Genomic DNA, 13,505 nt, shown 5'->3' with positions numbered 1-13,505 from the left:
CCTCCCACTTTGGCATTGTCCGTCTGTCAGTGTCTTTGTCATAAAAAGTTACTGAAGACTCAGTTAACTCTTGAACATGTGCAGATGGGACCAGGACTGCTCTCAGGCGATGATTAGTCTCCATGGCTTGGAGAGAGGCCTTTGCCTTCGTACCCAGGGGCTGGGTTCCAACACTGTTTCCTGGGCATTCACCAGGGCCCGTGGATACCACGTGTCACCACACTGACCCATTTTACAGATGAGTAAACAGAAGCTCAGGAAAATAATGTTGCTTGAGGCCATTTAGTTGGAGAGTGGCCAGGCCTGGCTGGGGACCCAGCTCTGTTGCACTAATGTGCTACTGTGCCATTTCTTTCTCCTGCCCAGTGGTTGAACTCCTTCCTCCCTACTTGCTTCCCTGTCCATTCCCAAGGATCCCGGTTCAGGCCATCACCATTTCTAGCCTGGACTGTTGATGGCTTTGCTGTCACTAGTTTCTTAACCTATAACACGTAACCCAGTCTTCTTAGGTTATATAACATCATCTAGGCAGGACATGTGGCTCTTGGTGCCCAGTGAACAGTGCCATGTTGGTTTTTAAACATCCTTGCTGAGGTAGCTTTCAGGGCCTTGTGTGTACGACAGACAGGATCTTCACAGGAGGAGGAGAATGGATAACTGTGCTCTGTTGGACTCAGCATCCCTACCAAGATGGCAGGGGAGCAGGGAGGAGAGCAGGATAGGTGGCTGGCCTTGGCTCAGACACACTAGCTGTGTGGCCTCTGCCCTCAAGATTCCTCACAGAGCTCTGTTCCTTCATTTGTACAATAAGGACATGACCTGCCCCACCCCACACAGGGCTGTCATCAGCTCAGCTTGGAGGGCAGGGCTAAGGATACATACAGTAAGGCGGTCTACCAATGCCAGTTGTTTTTATTGATGTCTACATTTTATAATGGAAGTACTGTTTTCAAGCCCATTTTTGTTTTCTGAAGGGAGGTTGAGAATAAGCTGTGCTTTGGTAAAGGTAAGAATCCAGCAGTTTCAGCCTAGTGGTATCTTTTTGGGCCTCAGCTTCCCACCTGTAAAGAGGGAATGATGCTCCCATCTCCTAGACTGTGTGATTGGCCCTCTGGCCTTCAACAGCCAGTTTTCCTCTCAGCCCCACCTTCCGAAACAGGGTCAGGACTGTCCTCTGGAGATTTAGCACTGATCCTATTGACGCACAGGTTGGATGAGTTGCTTATTTTTATTCACTTATTTTTCCAGGACCCAAAATTAGATTAGTAGTCTTTCCAAAATGGAGTTTGTTTCTTTTTTTTTTTTTTTTTTCTTTTGGAAACGGAGTCTTGCTCTGTCGCCAGGCTGGAGTGCAGTGGTGTGATCTCAGCTCACTGCAACCTCCGCCTCCTGAGTTCAAGTGATTCTTCTGCCTCAGACTCCTGAGTAGCTGGGACTACAGGCGCACGCCAACCATACACAGCTAATTTTTTATATTTTTAGTAGAGACGGGGCTTCACCATGTTGGTCAGGATGGTCTTGATCTCTTGACCTTGTGATCTGCCTGCCTCAGCCTCCCAAAGTGCTGGGATTACCGTCATAAGCCACCGTGCCCAGCCCTAAAATGGAGTTACTATTAATGGTATAATGTGCTATTATGTTCTGAATAAACAAATCCTAAAACTATAGCCACCTGAGAAAAAACAAGATAAACTCCGACACGTTAAATGCTAAAGGTGGCCAAAGTCAATGGCAATCACAAAAAGAGAAAAGCCTCAGATGACTTCCTAGAAGTTCCCTGAGAGCCAAACTCATTTTACAACTTTCCTTTACAGATATTTTGCAAATAAACTTTCATTTCCAGTATTCAATGAGATTGTTTCTCCAGTGTGACTTCCCATCACCATTAAAAAATTGAGATACAATTAATGTACTATAATATTCACTCCTTTAAGTAATATTACAATTCGCAGGTTTTAGGTATAGATTTGTGCAGCCATCTTTACAATCTAATTCCAGAACATTTGCATCAAATGCCACCCCCACCCCCCAAAAAAGCCCATATTCATAGGCAGTCACTCCCCATTCTCCCCTTTCTCCAATCTCTGGCAACCAACCGCTAATCTACTTTCTTTATTGATGGATTTGTCTACTCTGGACATTTCATATAAATGGAACCATACAATATGTAATCTTTCGTGTCTGGCTTCTTTCCCTTAGCATAATGTCTTCAAGGTTCATCTACATTGTAACATATATCAGTACTTCATTCATTTTCGTGGCTGAATAATATTCCATTGTATGTATGTAATGCATTTTGTTTACCCATTTATTGGGTAAACAATAAAAAAAAAAGTGTTGATTGCCACTTGGGTTGTTTCTACCTTTTGGCTATTGTGGACAATGCTGCTATAAACACTGGTGTATAACTATCTGGCTGAGTACTTGTTTACATTCTTTTGGGTATGTATCAAGAAGTGGAATTGCTGGGTCATACAGTAACTCTATGTTTACCTTTTTGAGGAGCTACAAAACTGATTTCCAAAGTAGCTGTACCATTTCATTCCTATCAGCAGTACGTGTGGGTTGTAATTTCTCCATATCATCACCAATACTTATTCTTGTCTTTTTTTACTATAGTTATCTTAATGGGTGTAAACGGGTCATTTCCTTAATGACTAATGATGCCATGCTTATTGACCACCACATATCTTCGATGGAGAAATGCCTATTAAGTCCTTTGTCAATTTATTAGTTGGCTTATTTTTCTTTTTATTATTAAGTGGTAAGAGTTCTTTATATATTTTAGACTGAACTCCCGTATCAGAGAGCCAACTAATTTTGACAAAGGTGCAAAAAGCATTTCAATGGCAGAAAGAAAGCCTTTTCAACAAATGATGTTAGAGCACTGCACATTCATAGACATTAAAAACATAGGCAACCTAAGCAGAAACACAACCAAAGCACAACCTAAGCAAAGCAATCAAAGGAAAAAATGGATAAACTGGACTTGATCAAATTAAAAAACTTTCTTTCTGCAAAGGACCTGTTAGGATGAAAAGACTGGGAGAAAATATTTGCAGACCTTTTTATTTTGCAGGCTTATTACTGAGTTCTAAGAGTTCTTTATACATTTTAAATACCAGACCCTTATCAGATATAAGACTTGTGAATAGTTTCTCCCTGTGGGTTGCCTTCACTTTCAGGATAATGTCCTTTGAAGCACAAAAGTTTTTAATTTTTTTTTTTGAGACAGTCTTGCTCTGTCACCCAGGCTGGAGTGCAGTGGTGCCATCATAGCTCACTGCAGCCTCAATCTCCTGATCTCAAGCAATCCTCCAGCTCCTCAAGCCTCAACCTCCCAAATAGCTGGGACTACAGGCACACACCACCACACCCAGATAATTTTTTTTTTTTTTTTTAAGTACAGACAAGGTCTCCTCACTATGTTGCCCAGGCTGGTCTCGAACTCCTGCACTCAAGCAATCTTCTCGTCTTGGCCTCCCAACATGTTGGGATTATAGGAGTGAGCCATGGCTGGCCTGATGAAGTTTAACTATTTTTTCTTAGCTTGCTTGTGCTTTAGATGTCATATCTAAGAACCACTGCCCAATCCACAGCTATGAAGATTTATACATCTATGTTTATTTCTTCTTTTTGTTTTTTAGAGACAGAGTCTTGCTATGTTGCCCAGGCTGGTCTCAAATTCCTGGACTCAAGGGAGCTTCCCCCTCAGCCTCCCAAGGAGCTGGGATTACAGGCATGTGCCATGACACTGGGCTCACCTATGTTTATGTCTGAGTGTTTTATAATATTAGCTGATACATTTAGTTCTTTAACTTTTGAGCAATCTTTGTATATAGTATAAAGTAGATGTCTAAATTTATTCTTTTGCATGTAGATATCCAGTTGTCCCAGCACCACTGATTGAAAAGACTATTTTTTTCCCACTGAATTGTCTTGGCACCCTTGTTGAAAATCAACTGACCATAAATGTTTGAATTTATTTTTGGACTTGCAGTTCTATTCCACTGATCTATATAGCTATCAATATACCTATGTCACACTGTATTAAATACTGTAGCTTTGTATAGTAAGTTTTGAAATTGGGAGGTGTGAGTTCTCTAACTCTGTTCTTCTTTTTCAAGATTCTTTTGGCTATTCTGGATCTTTTACATTTCCATGTGAATTTTAGAATTCATATGCTTGTCAATTTGTGCTTAAAAAGGGCAGATGGGATTTTGAAAAAGATGATATTTGGTAAATACTTTGGATACTACTGCCAGCTTACCAATATTAAATTTTCTAACCAATGAACATGGGATGTCATCCCATTTATTTAGGTTTTATTGTGTTTTCAATGTTTTATAGTTTTCAGCATATAAATCTGGGCTTCTGTTGTTAAATTTATTCCTAGGTATCTTACTATTTTTGATGCTATTACAAATGAATTTTTTTTTTTTTTTGAGATGGAGTTTTGCTCGTTGCCCATGCTGGAGTGCAATGGTGTGATCCCAGCTCACTGCAACCTCTGCCTCCTGGGTTCAAGCGATTCTCCTGCCTCAGCCTCCTGAGTAGCTGGGATTACAGGCATGTACCACAATGCTGAGCTAATTTTGTATTTTTAGTAGAGACAGGGTTTCTCCATGTTGGTCAGGTTGGTCTCGAACTCCCGACCTCAGGTGATCCGCTCTCCTCGGCCTCCCAAAGTGCTGGGATTATAAGTGTGAGCCATCATGCCTGGCCACAAATGAAATTTTCTTAATTGCTAGTGTGTAGGTTTAACTAGTTTTTGTATATTGATCTTATATCTAGGAAACCTATTGAACTCATTATTAGCTCTCACAGTTTTTTTTTTGTTCTTTTCTTTTTCTTTTTTTTGAGACAGAGTCTCACTCAGTCACCCAGGCTGGAGTGCAATGGCATGATCTCTGCTCACTGCAACCGCTGCCTCCTGGGTTCAAGCGATTCTCCCATCTCAGCCTCCTGAGTAGCTGGGATTACAGGCACCCACCATCATGCCTGGCTAATTTTTGTATTTTAGTAAAGTCGGGGTTTCACCACGTTGGCCAGGCTAGTCTTGAACTCTTGACCTCAGGTGATCTGCCCGCCTTGGCCTCCCAAAGTGCTGGGATTACAGGCATGAACCACCGTACTCAGCCTCTCAGTTTTTTTTTTATTTAGTATTCTATAATATTTATAAAGTCATGTCATCTGCAAATAGACAGTTTTACTTCTTTCCCATCTGAATGCCTTTTATTATTTTTTCTTAACTGCCCTGGCTAGACCCTTGAGTGACAAGTTGATAAAATTGATAAGAGCAGGAGTCCTGTCTTCTTCCTTGTCTAAGAAGGAAAACTTTGTCTTCAACCATTAAGTATAATATTAGCTGTGGGCTTTTTACAGATGCCCTTTATCAGGCTGAGGAAGTTCCCTCTATTTTTAGGTTTATTGAATTATTGAATGCTTTTATCGTGAAAGAAAGCTGGGTTTTGTCAAAGGCTTATACTGTATCTACTGAGATGACCATGTCTTTTCTTCCCCCATTTATTCTATTAATAAGGTGTATCACATTGACTGATCTACTTATGTTGAACCAACCTTGCATTCCTGGGATAAGTTCCATTTGATTATGGTATATAATCTTTTTTTATATACTGTAGGATTTGCTTTGCTAATATTCTGTTGAGGATTTTTACACTTATATTCACAAGAGATACTGGTTTGGCATTTTCTTTCTTTGTAATATCTTTGGGTTTGTTATCAGGGTAATACTAACCTCTTAAAAATGAGTTGGGAAGTGTTCCCCAACACTCTTGTCTTTTTTTTTTTTTTTTTTTTTTTTAATAATCTCACTCTGTTGCCAAGGCTGGAGTACAGTGGTGCAATCATGGCTCACTGCAGCCATGACCTCCTCAGGCTCAGGTGATCCTCCCAGTTCAGCCTCCTGAATAGCTGGGATGACAGGCACTGCCATTCCTGGTTAATTTTTGTATTTTTTGTAGAGATGGGGTTTCACCATGTTACCAAGGCTGGTCTTGAACTCCTGGGCTCAGGCAATCTGCCCACTTTTGGCCTTCCAAAGTGCTGGGATTACGGGTGTGAGCCACTGTGCCCAGCCTATCTTGTCTTTTTTTTTTTTTTTTTAAGTGAAAGAATGAGTCCTATGATAATGTCAGGCCTGTTGGAAGCTAGGCTAAGAACAGACATTTACTGATTGGTCAGTTTATAGATACTTGAGTTTGTTTTACATATTGAAAGTCAGGAAGGTACTTAATGGGATCTCCAGAAGGCAGAAGAAAGCTGGGTCAAGTCACTCAAAAGTAATTTTTTGCAACTTGGAGAACAGTAGAAGCTTCACATCTGTGGGGGCAGTAGAGGTATCCTGATGTAATGGTTCCAGATGCAAACATCCCCATTCTACACACAGAAGCTAGATGACTTGCCCATTCTATTCAACTTCTCTTTTTTTCTCTAACTTTTTTTTTTTTTTTTTTTTTTGAGACAGGTCTTGCTATGTTGCCGGGCTGGACTCCAGGGTGCAAGTGATCCTCCTGCTTCAGCCTACTGAATAACTAGGACTATAGGCACAAACCACTGTGCCTGGCTAGTAAACTTTCTTAAACCTCAATATCTGCAAATGCAAAATAGGGAATAATACTTACCTTGTCTAAATTTGTCAAAGTGTTAGTTCCCTTGCTCCTAATTATATGAAGAAGCAGACATCTTGATAATCTTGTCACCTTTTGTACATGATTCCATGTATATCACACTATTATACCCATAAATAAAACAAGTCCTAGGTAAAAATGACTTTAACTACAGCATGTGTGTTGGAAACAGGCACAATTTTCTAGTACTCACAGAGTGTATGATCTCTAAAATGCCCAAGTAGGAAGGATTTAATAACTTCCAAGTGGTTGACATAGTCTATAAATTTACCTCAGATACAGACTAAGGAGTGGAGAGTCAGGGTGAGAGGAAGACAGTGTCACACAATGAAAATGATCTATAGCTCAGGTGATTCAGCCAAAATGGTTCTTTTCCTTTTCTTTTCTTTCCCTATTCATTCATTCATTCATTTATTGAGATGGAGTCTTGCTCTGTCGCCAGGCTAGAGTGCAGTGGCGCAATCTTGGCTCACTGAAACCTCTGCCTCCCAGGTTCAACCGATTCTCCTGCCTCAGCCTCCTGAGTAGCTGGGACTACAGGTGCCCACCACCAAGCCCAGCTAATTTTTTGTATTTTTAGTAGAGACGGGGTTTCCCCATGTTGGCCAGGATGGTCTCAATCTCTTGACCTCGTGATCCGCCCACCTCAGCCTCCCAAAGTGCTGGGATTATAGGTATGAGCCACCACATCCGGCCTTTTTTCATCTATCTATCTATCTATCTATCTTAGAGACAGGTTCTTATCTATCTATCTATCTATCTATCTATCTATCTATCTATCTATCTATCTATCTATCTATCTTAGAGACAGCCTCTCACACTGTTGCCCAGGCTGGAGTGCAGTGGCATGATCATGGCTCACTGAAACCTTGACCTCTGAGCTCAAGCGATCCTCCTGCCTCAGCCTCCTGAGTAGTTGGGACTACAGGCATGCACCACCACACCTGGCTAATTTTAAAAATTTTTTGTAGAGAAGAGGTCTCACTATGTTGCAGTCTGGTCTTGAACTCCTGGGCTCAAACGATCCTCCTGTCTGAGCCTCCTAAAGTGCTGGGATTACAGCTGTGAGGCCACTGCACACGTCCAGTTTTCTTTTTAGATAATCATTCTGTGACAGTGGTGGTGGGCATTCATTATTATACCTTTCCTTGAATACTTATAAGGATATCACATCGTCTGCAGAGGCAGCAATTCTGGTTCAGAGATGTCATTTAAGGCTAGAATCCTTGAGAGCTAGTATAGCAACTTAAAGATGGTTTTGCCACTCAGGATAAATTTGGCTTTCTTGTTCCAAACTGAAGTATAGCAGGCAGCTTCTGTGGCCCTTCTGTGCTCACGTGCTTGCCCCATTACTGACTGTACTTGTCTCACTGACTAATGACTTTCTCTCCTGTGGTATCTGTGCTCCTGGAGGGAAGGGAGGGACTATACTCTGACAAATCAATCTTGAGGGTCTGGCACACTGTTGGCTCCCTATAAATGCTTTGGATTTTTAAAAGATGTTTTAACAATTTTAATCTGTGACCAACTTCAGCTGAACTCCAGGTATTTGTATACTGATTCAAAAATAAATTTAGGAGCCAGGCATGGTGGTTCATGCCTATAATCCCAGCACTTTGGAAGGCTGAAGTGGGTGGATCGCCTGAGGTCAGGAGTTCGTGACCAGCCTGGCTAACATGGTGAAACCCTGTCTCCATTAAAAATATAAAAAATGAGCCAAGCATGGTGGTATATGCCTGTAATCCCAGCTACTTGGGAGGTTGAGGCAGGAGAATCGTTTGAACCCCGGAGGCGGAGGTTGCAGTAAGCCGAGATTGTGCCACTGCACTACAGCCTGGGTGACAGAGTAAGACCCTTGTCTCAAAATAAATAAATAAATGTAGGAATGTGATTTATAAGAAGACTGATCAATAATCCTAGAAAGACCAAGTGGATTGAATCTCCTATATAAGAAAGGGACAAAACAGAACTCACATAGCCAGAGCCACTTTCTCACTGCAGCAAAAGGAAGGGGATGAGCCTATGAGGAGGTGAGGAGAAAGAAGAATAAGGAAGCAATGTCTTTAATGCCACTCCACACAAGGGGCACTCCAATAGAGTTACTTTGTGTAGTCTTTTTCTACAGAAAGCAGGGCAGAGCAGGGCCACAGGGTGTTGCCACATGAATCATCTCCAATAATGAGATGACACATATGTCAGAATTATACAACAAAGGTCTTTTGTTTAAGGTCTTTATAACAATGCTCAAATGAGCAATCATGAATGCTCTTGAAATAAATGCTAAAACAGATATTATTAGTAAAGGTATAGAGGATATAAGGACAAAGTGAATGAAAATTTTATTTTATATGTATTTTTGAGACAGAGTCTTGCTCTGTCACCCTGGCTAGACTGCAGTGGCACAATCTTGGCTCATTACACCCTCGACTTCCCAGGCTCAAATGATCCTCCCATCTCATGAGTAGCTGAGACTACATGCGCACACCACCACACCTGGCTAATTTTTGTATTTTCTTTTGTAGAGATGGGGTTTCGCCATGTTGCCCAGGCTGGTCTTGAACTCCTGAGCTCATGCAATCCTTCCGCCTTGGTCTCCCAAAGTGTTAAGATTACAGCCGAGAGCCATCATGTGCAGCTAAATGAAAATTTTAGAACTAAAACAGAATAATCACAATAAAAAAACTTAAAGGATGGGCTCAACAGCAGAATGGAGGGGGAGGAAAGAATCAGTGAACTAGAAGACAGAACATTGGAAATTAGTCTAAACAACAGAGAAAAATTACTGAAAAGAAATTCTCAAGGACTTGTGTAACAACAACAAAGGGTCTAACATTTGTGTCACTGGAGTTCTGGGAGAGAGAAAGAGTGAAATGCAGAAAAAACATTTAAAGAAATAATAGCTGAAAACTTCCCATGCTTGGCAAAAGTCAAACCTATATATTCATGAAGCTGAGTAAACTGCAAATAGGATAAATCCAAATAAATCCATGCCCAGACATATCATAAATTGCTGAAAACTAAAGAAAAAGAAAAAAGTCTTAAAAGCAGCCAGAGAAAGTGATACATTACTGATAAGGGATGAATGATTCAAGTGACCTGATTTCTCATCAGAAATCATGGAGGGCCAGAAGGAAGAGGCATAAGAACTGTCAACCTGGAGTTCATATACAAGAATATTCTTCAGGAATGAAGGTGAAATAAAAACATTCTCAGATGAAGGCAAACTAACAAAATTCATAGCCAGAAGACCTGCTTTAAGAAAATTACTAAAGGAGGCCAGGCACGGTGGCTCATGCCTATAATCCCAGCATTTTGGGAGGTCAAGGCGGGTGGATCACAAGGTCAGGAATTCAAGACCAGCCTGGCCAATAAGGTGAAACCCCGTCTCTACTAAAAATACAAAAATTAGCTGGGCGTGGTGGTGGGTGCCTGTAATCCCAGCTACTCAGGAGGCTGAGGCAGGAGAACTGCTTGAACCCAGGAGGTGGAGGTTGCAGTGAGCCAAGATTGTACCACTGCACTCCAGCCTGGGCAGCAGAGTGAGACTCCATCTCAAAAAAGAAAAGAAAAAGGTGGAAATACACATACCATGCAAACAATCAAAAGGAAGCTGGAGTGGCTATATTAACATCAGAAAAATATTTCCGTTTTTTTTTTTTTTTTTTTTTTGAGGTAGGGTCTTGCTCTGTCACCCAGGCTGGAGTATAGTGGCACAATCTTGGCTCACTGCAGCCTAAACCTCTTGGGCTCAAGCAATCCTCCCACCTCAGCCTCCCAAGTAGCTGGGACTATACATGTGTGCCACCAGGCCCAGTTAATTTTTTTTTTTTCATAGAGATGAGATCTCACTGTGTTGCCCAGGCTGATACTGGACTCCTGGGCTCAAGCAATCCTCCCACCTCAGCCTCCCAAAGAGTTGGGATTACAAGTGTGAACCACCGTGTCCGGCCTGGACATATATATATATATATATATATATATATATATATTTGTTGTTGTTGTTGTTTTTGAGACAGAGTCTCGCTCTGTTCCCCAGGCTGGAATGCAGTGGCGTGATATCGGCTCACTGCAAGCTCCGCTTCCCGGGTTCACGCCATTCTCCTGCCTCAGCCTCCCGAGTAGCTGGGACTACAGGTGCCTGCCGCCACACCCGGCTAATTTTTTGTATTTTTAGTAGAGATGGGGTTTCACCATGTTAGCCAGGATGGTCTCGATCTCCTGACCTCGTGATCTGCCTGCCTCGGCCTCCCAAAGTGCTGGGATTACAGGCGTGAGCCACTGCGCCTGGCCAATATATTTTTCGAGACAGAGTCTCACTCACTCTGTTGCCCAGGCTGGAGTGGAGTGACGCAATCTCAGCTCACTGCAAGCTCTGCCTCCCAGGTTCATGCCATTCTCCTGCCTCAGCCTCCCTAGCTGGGACTACAGGTGCCCGCCACCTTGCCTGGCTAATTTTTTTGTATTTTTAGTAGAGATGGGGTTTCACCATGTTAGCCAGGATGGTCTTGATCTCTTGACCTTGTGATCCACCCGCCTCGGCCTCCCAAAGTGCTGCGATTACAGGTGTGAGCCACCACGCCTGGCCTGGATAAATATTTCAAAGCAAAGGAATTTACCTGAGATGGAGATTTTTTTTTTTTCTTTTTTTTTTGAGCTGGAGTCTCACTCTGTCGCCCAGGCTGGAGTGCAGTGGTGTGATCTCAGCTCACTGCAAACTCCACCTCCCAGGTTCACTACATTCTTCTGCCTCAGCCTCCCGAGTAGCTGGGACTACAGGCACCCGCCACTATGCCTGGCTAATTTTTTTGTATTTTTTTTTAGTAGAGACAGGGTTTCACCATTTTAGCCAGGATGGTCTCAATCTCCTGACCTCGTGATCTGCCCGCCTTGGCCTCCCAAAGTGCTGGGATTACAGGCGTGAGCCACCGCGCCCAGCCGATCTTTTTTTTTTTTTTTTTGAGACGGAGTTTTGTTCTTGTTGCCCAGGCTGGTGTGCAATGGCATGATCACAGCTCACTGCAACTTTCACCTCCAGGTTCAAGCGATTCTCCTACGTTAGCCTCCCAAGTAGCTGGGATTACAGATGTCTGTCACCATGCCTGGCTCATTTTTGTATTTTTGGTAGAGATGGGGTTTCACCATGTTGGACAGGCTGGTCTTGAACTCCTGACCATAGGTGATCCGTCTGCCTTGGCCTCCCAAAGTGCTGGGATTACAGGCATGAGCCACCCTGCCCAGCGAGAGACTTTGACAAAAGGGTCAGTTCACCAAGAAGATATTTAATGTGTATACACCTAACAACAGAGCTTCAAATGAATAAATAAATAAATAAATAGACATAATATATTCACAGGTCAAAATACTCACCATGGTAAAGGTCAGCTCTCTCCAAACACATTTATAGATTTAATGCAATATAAATCCCAGCAGGATTTTTTTTTTTTTTTTTAAAGATACAGATGAGCTGATGCTACAATTTACATGGAAGGGTAAAGGAACCAGACTAGCTAAAACAATTTTGGAAAAGAATGAAGTTGGAAGAATCACACTACCTGATTCTAAGATTTACTATAAAGCTATTAATAATCAAGACAGTGTGGTACTGATGAAGAAACAGACACACACAAATCCAGAGAATATAATGGAGAATCCAGAAATACAGTCACAAAAAATATGGCTATTTGATTTTTGAAAAAGGTGCAAAAGAATTTCAATGGAGAAAGCAACTCACCATAACCAAAGCTGGGGATACTATGGTGAAAAAAATCCAAGACTATATACAAATGACCAGCAAAACAGGAATTGGTGGGTGTAGTTGGTTACTAACTCTGATACATACTGATGCAACACACAATGTACGTATTCAGGACAAAGTTTCTAAACTAATAGGTCAAACAAACAAGGAAGACTTGTTCTGGATTAACCTGTTAAAAATTTAATCTTTTCATTTATGGTCATCAAAAAGACTCCAAATGAGAAACAGACCACCTTCTATTACTTCATGTTAATTTTGGCCATGTGTCAAAATTAACTTCTGGGAAAAGTAAAAAATCAAACAGTGGCCAGGTGCCGAGGCTCACGCCTGTAATCCCAGCACTTTGGGAGGCCGAGGCGGTGGATAACTTGAAGTCAGGAGTTCAAGACCAGCCTGGCCAACATGGTGAAACCCCATCCCTACTAAAAATACAAAATTTAACTGGGTGCGGTGGCGCATGTCTATAATCCCAGCTACTCGGGAGGCTGAGGCAGGAGAACTGCTTGAGCCCAGGAGGTGGAGTTTGCAGTGAGCCAAGATTACGCCATTGCACTCCAGCCTGGACGACAGAGTGAGACCCTGTCTCAAAAAAAAAAAAAAAAAAAAAAAAATCGAACAGTAATTAATGCTTCAGTTTAATCCAAAGTTAGGTCTAAAATGCTATTAAACAGAAATATATAAACTCTTTGATGAAAAATATGCAGAAAGAGCAAAGGACCAATAGATGATTTCAAATATTTAACAATAATATGATTATTTTTATTATTATTCAAATAACCTAACAAATTAACTTTCTTTGAAGAGACTGGCAATTTAGCTTCACCACAGTTAGGCTATATATGACACAGCTGTTGCAACGCACAGCTTTTCAAGTCCTTGCTTTAAATACCAATTAGAAAACCCAGAAAGGGAGAAGGAAAGGGTGACAAAAAATAAAAATTCTGAATATTTGTAGTCAGAGGCAATACAAGAAATAGAATTAAAAAGAATTCTTACAGGCTATGTATCTTAATGTATACAGCAGGATATACACACCCAAGTTTGTACTTAAGTTACAAAGCACCTATGACCCAACCATGCAACTGAATAGCTAAACAATC

General features: G+C 41.6%; 1 protein-coding gene across 7 annotated transcripts in view; it reads right to left on the bottom strand.

The window, feature by feature from the left end:
* RNF24 (ring finger protein 24) overlaps positions 1-13,505 on the bottom strand; it is a 93,181-nt gene that overhangs the window by 4,180 nt on the left and 75,496 nt on the right. The gene's annotated exons all lie outside the window — the stretch shown is intronic.

The sequence above is a fragment of the Macaca fascicularis genome, chromosome 10 (genome assembly GCF_037993035.2).
Source record: "Macaca fascicularis isolate 582-1 chromosome 10, T2T-MFA8v1.1".
Taxonomy (NCBI): Eukaryota; Metazoa; Chordata; class Mammalia; order Primates; family Cercopithecidae; genus Macaca; species Macaca fascicularis.
This window is presented reverse-complemented; position numbering and strand designations above follow the sequence as displayed.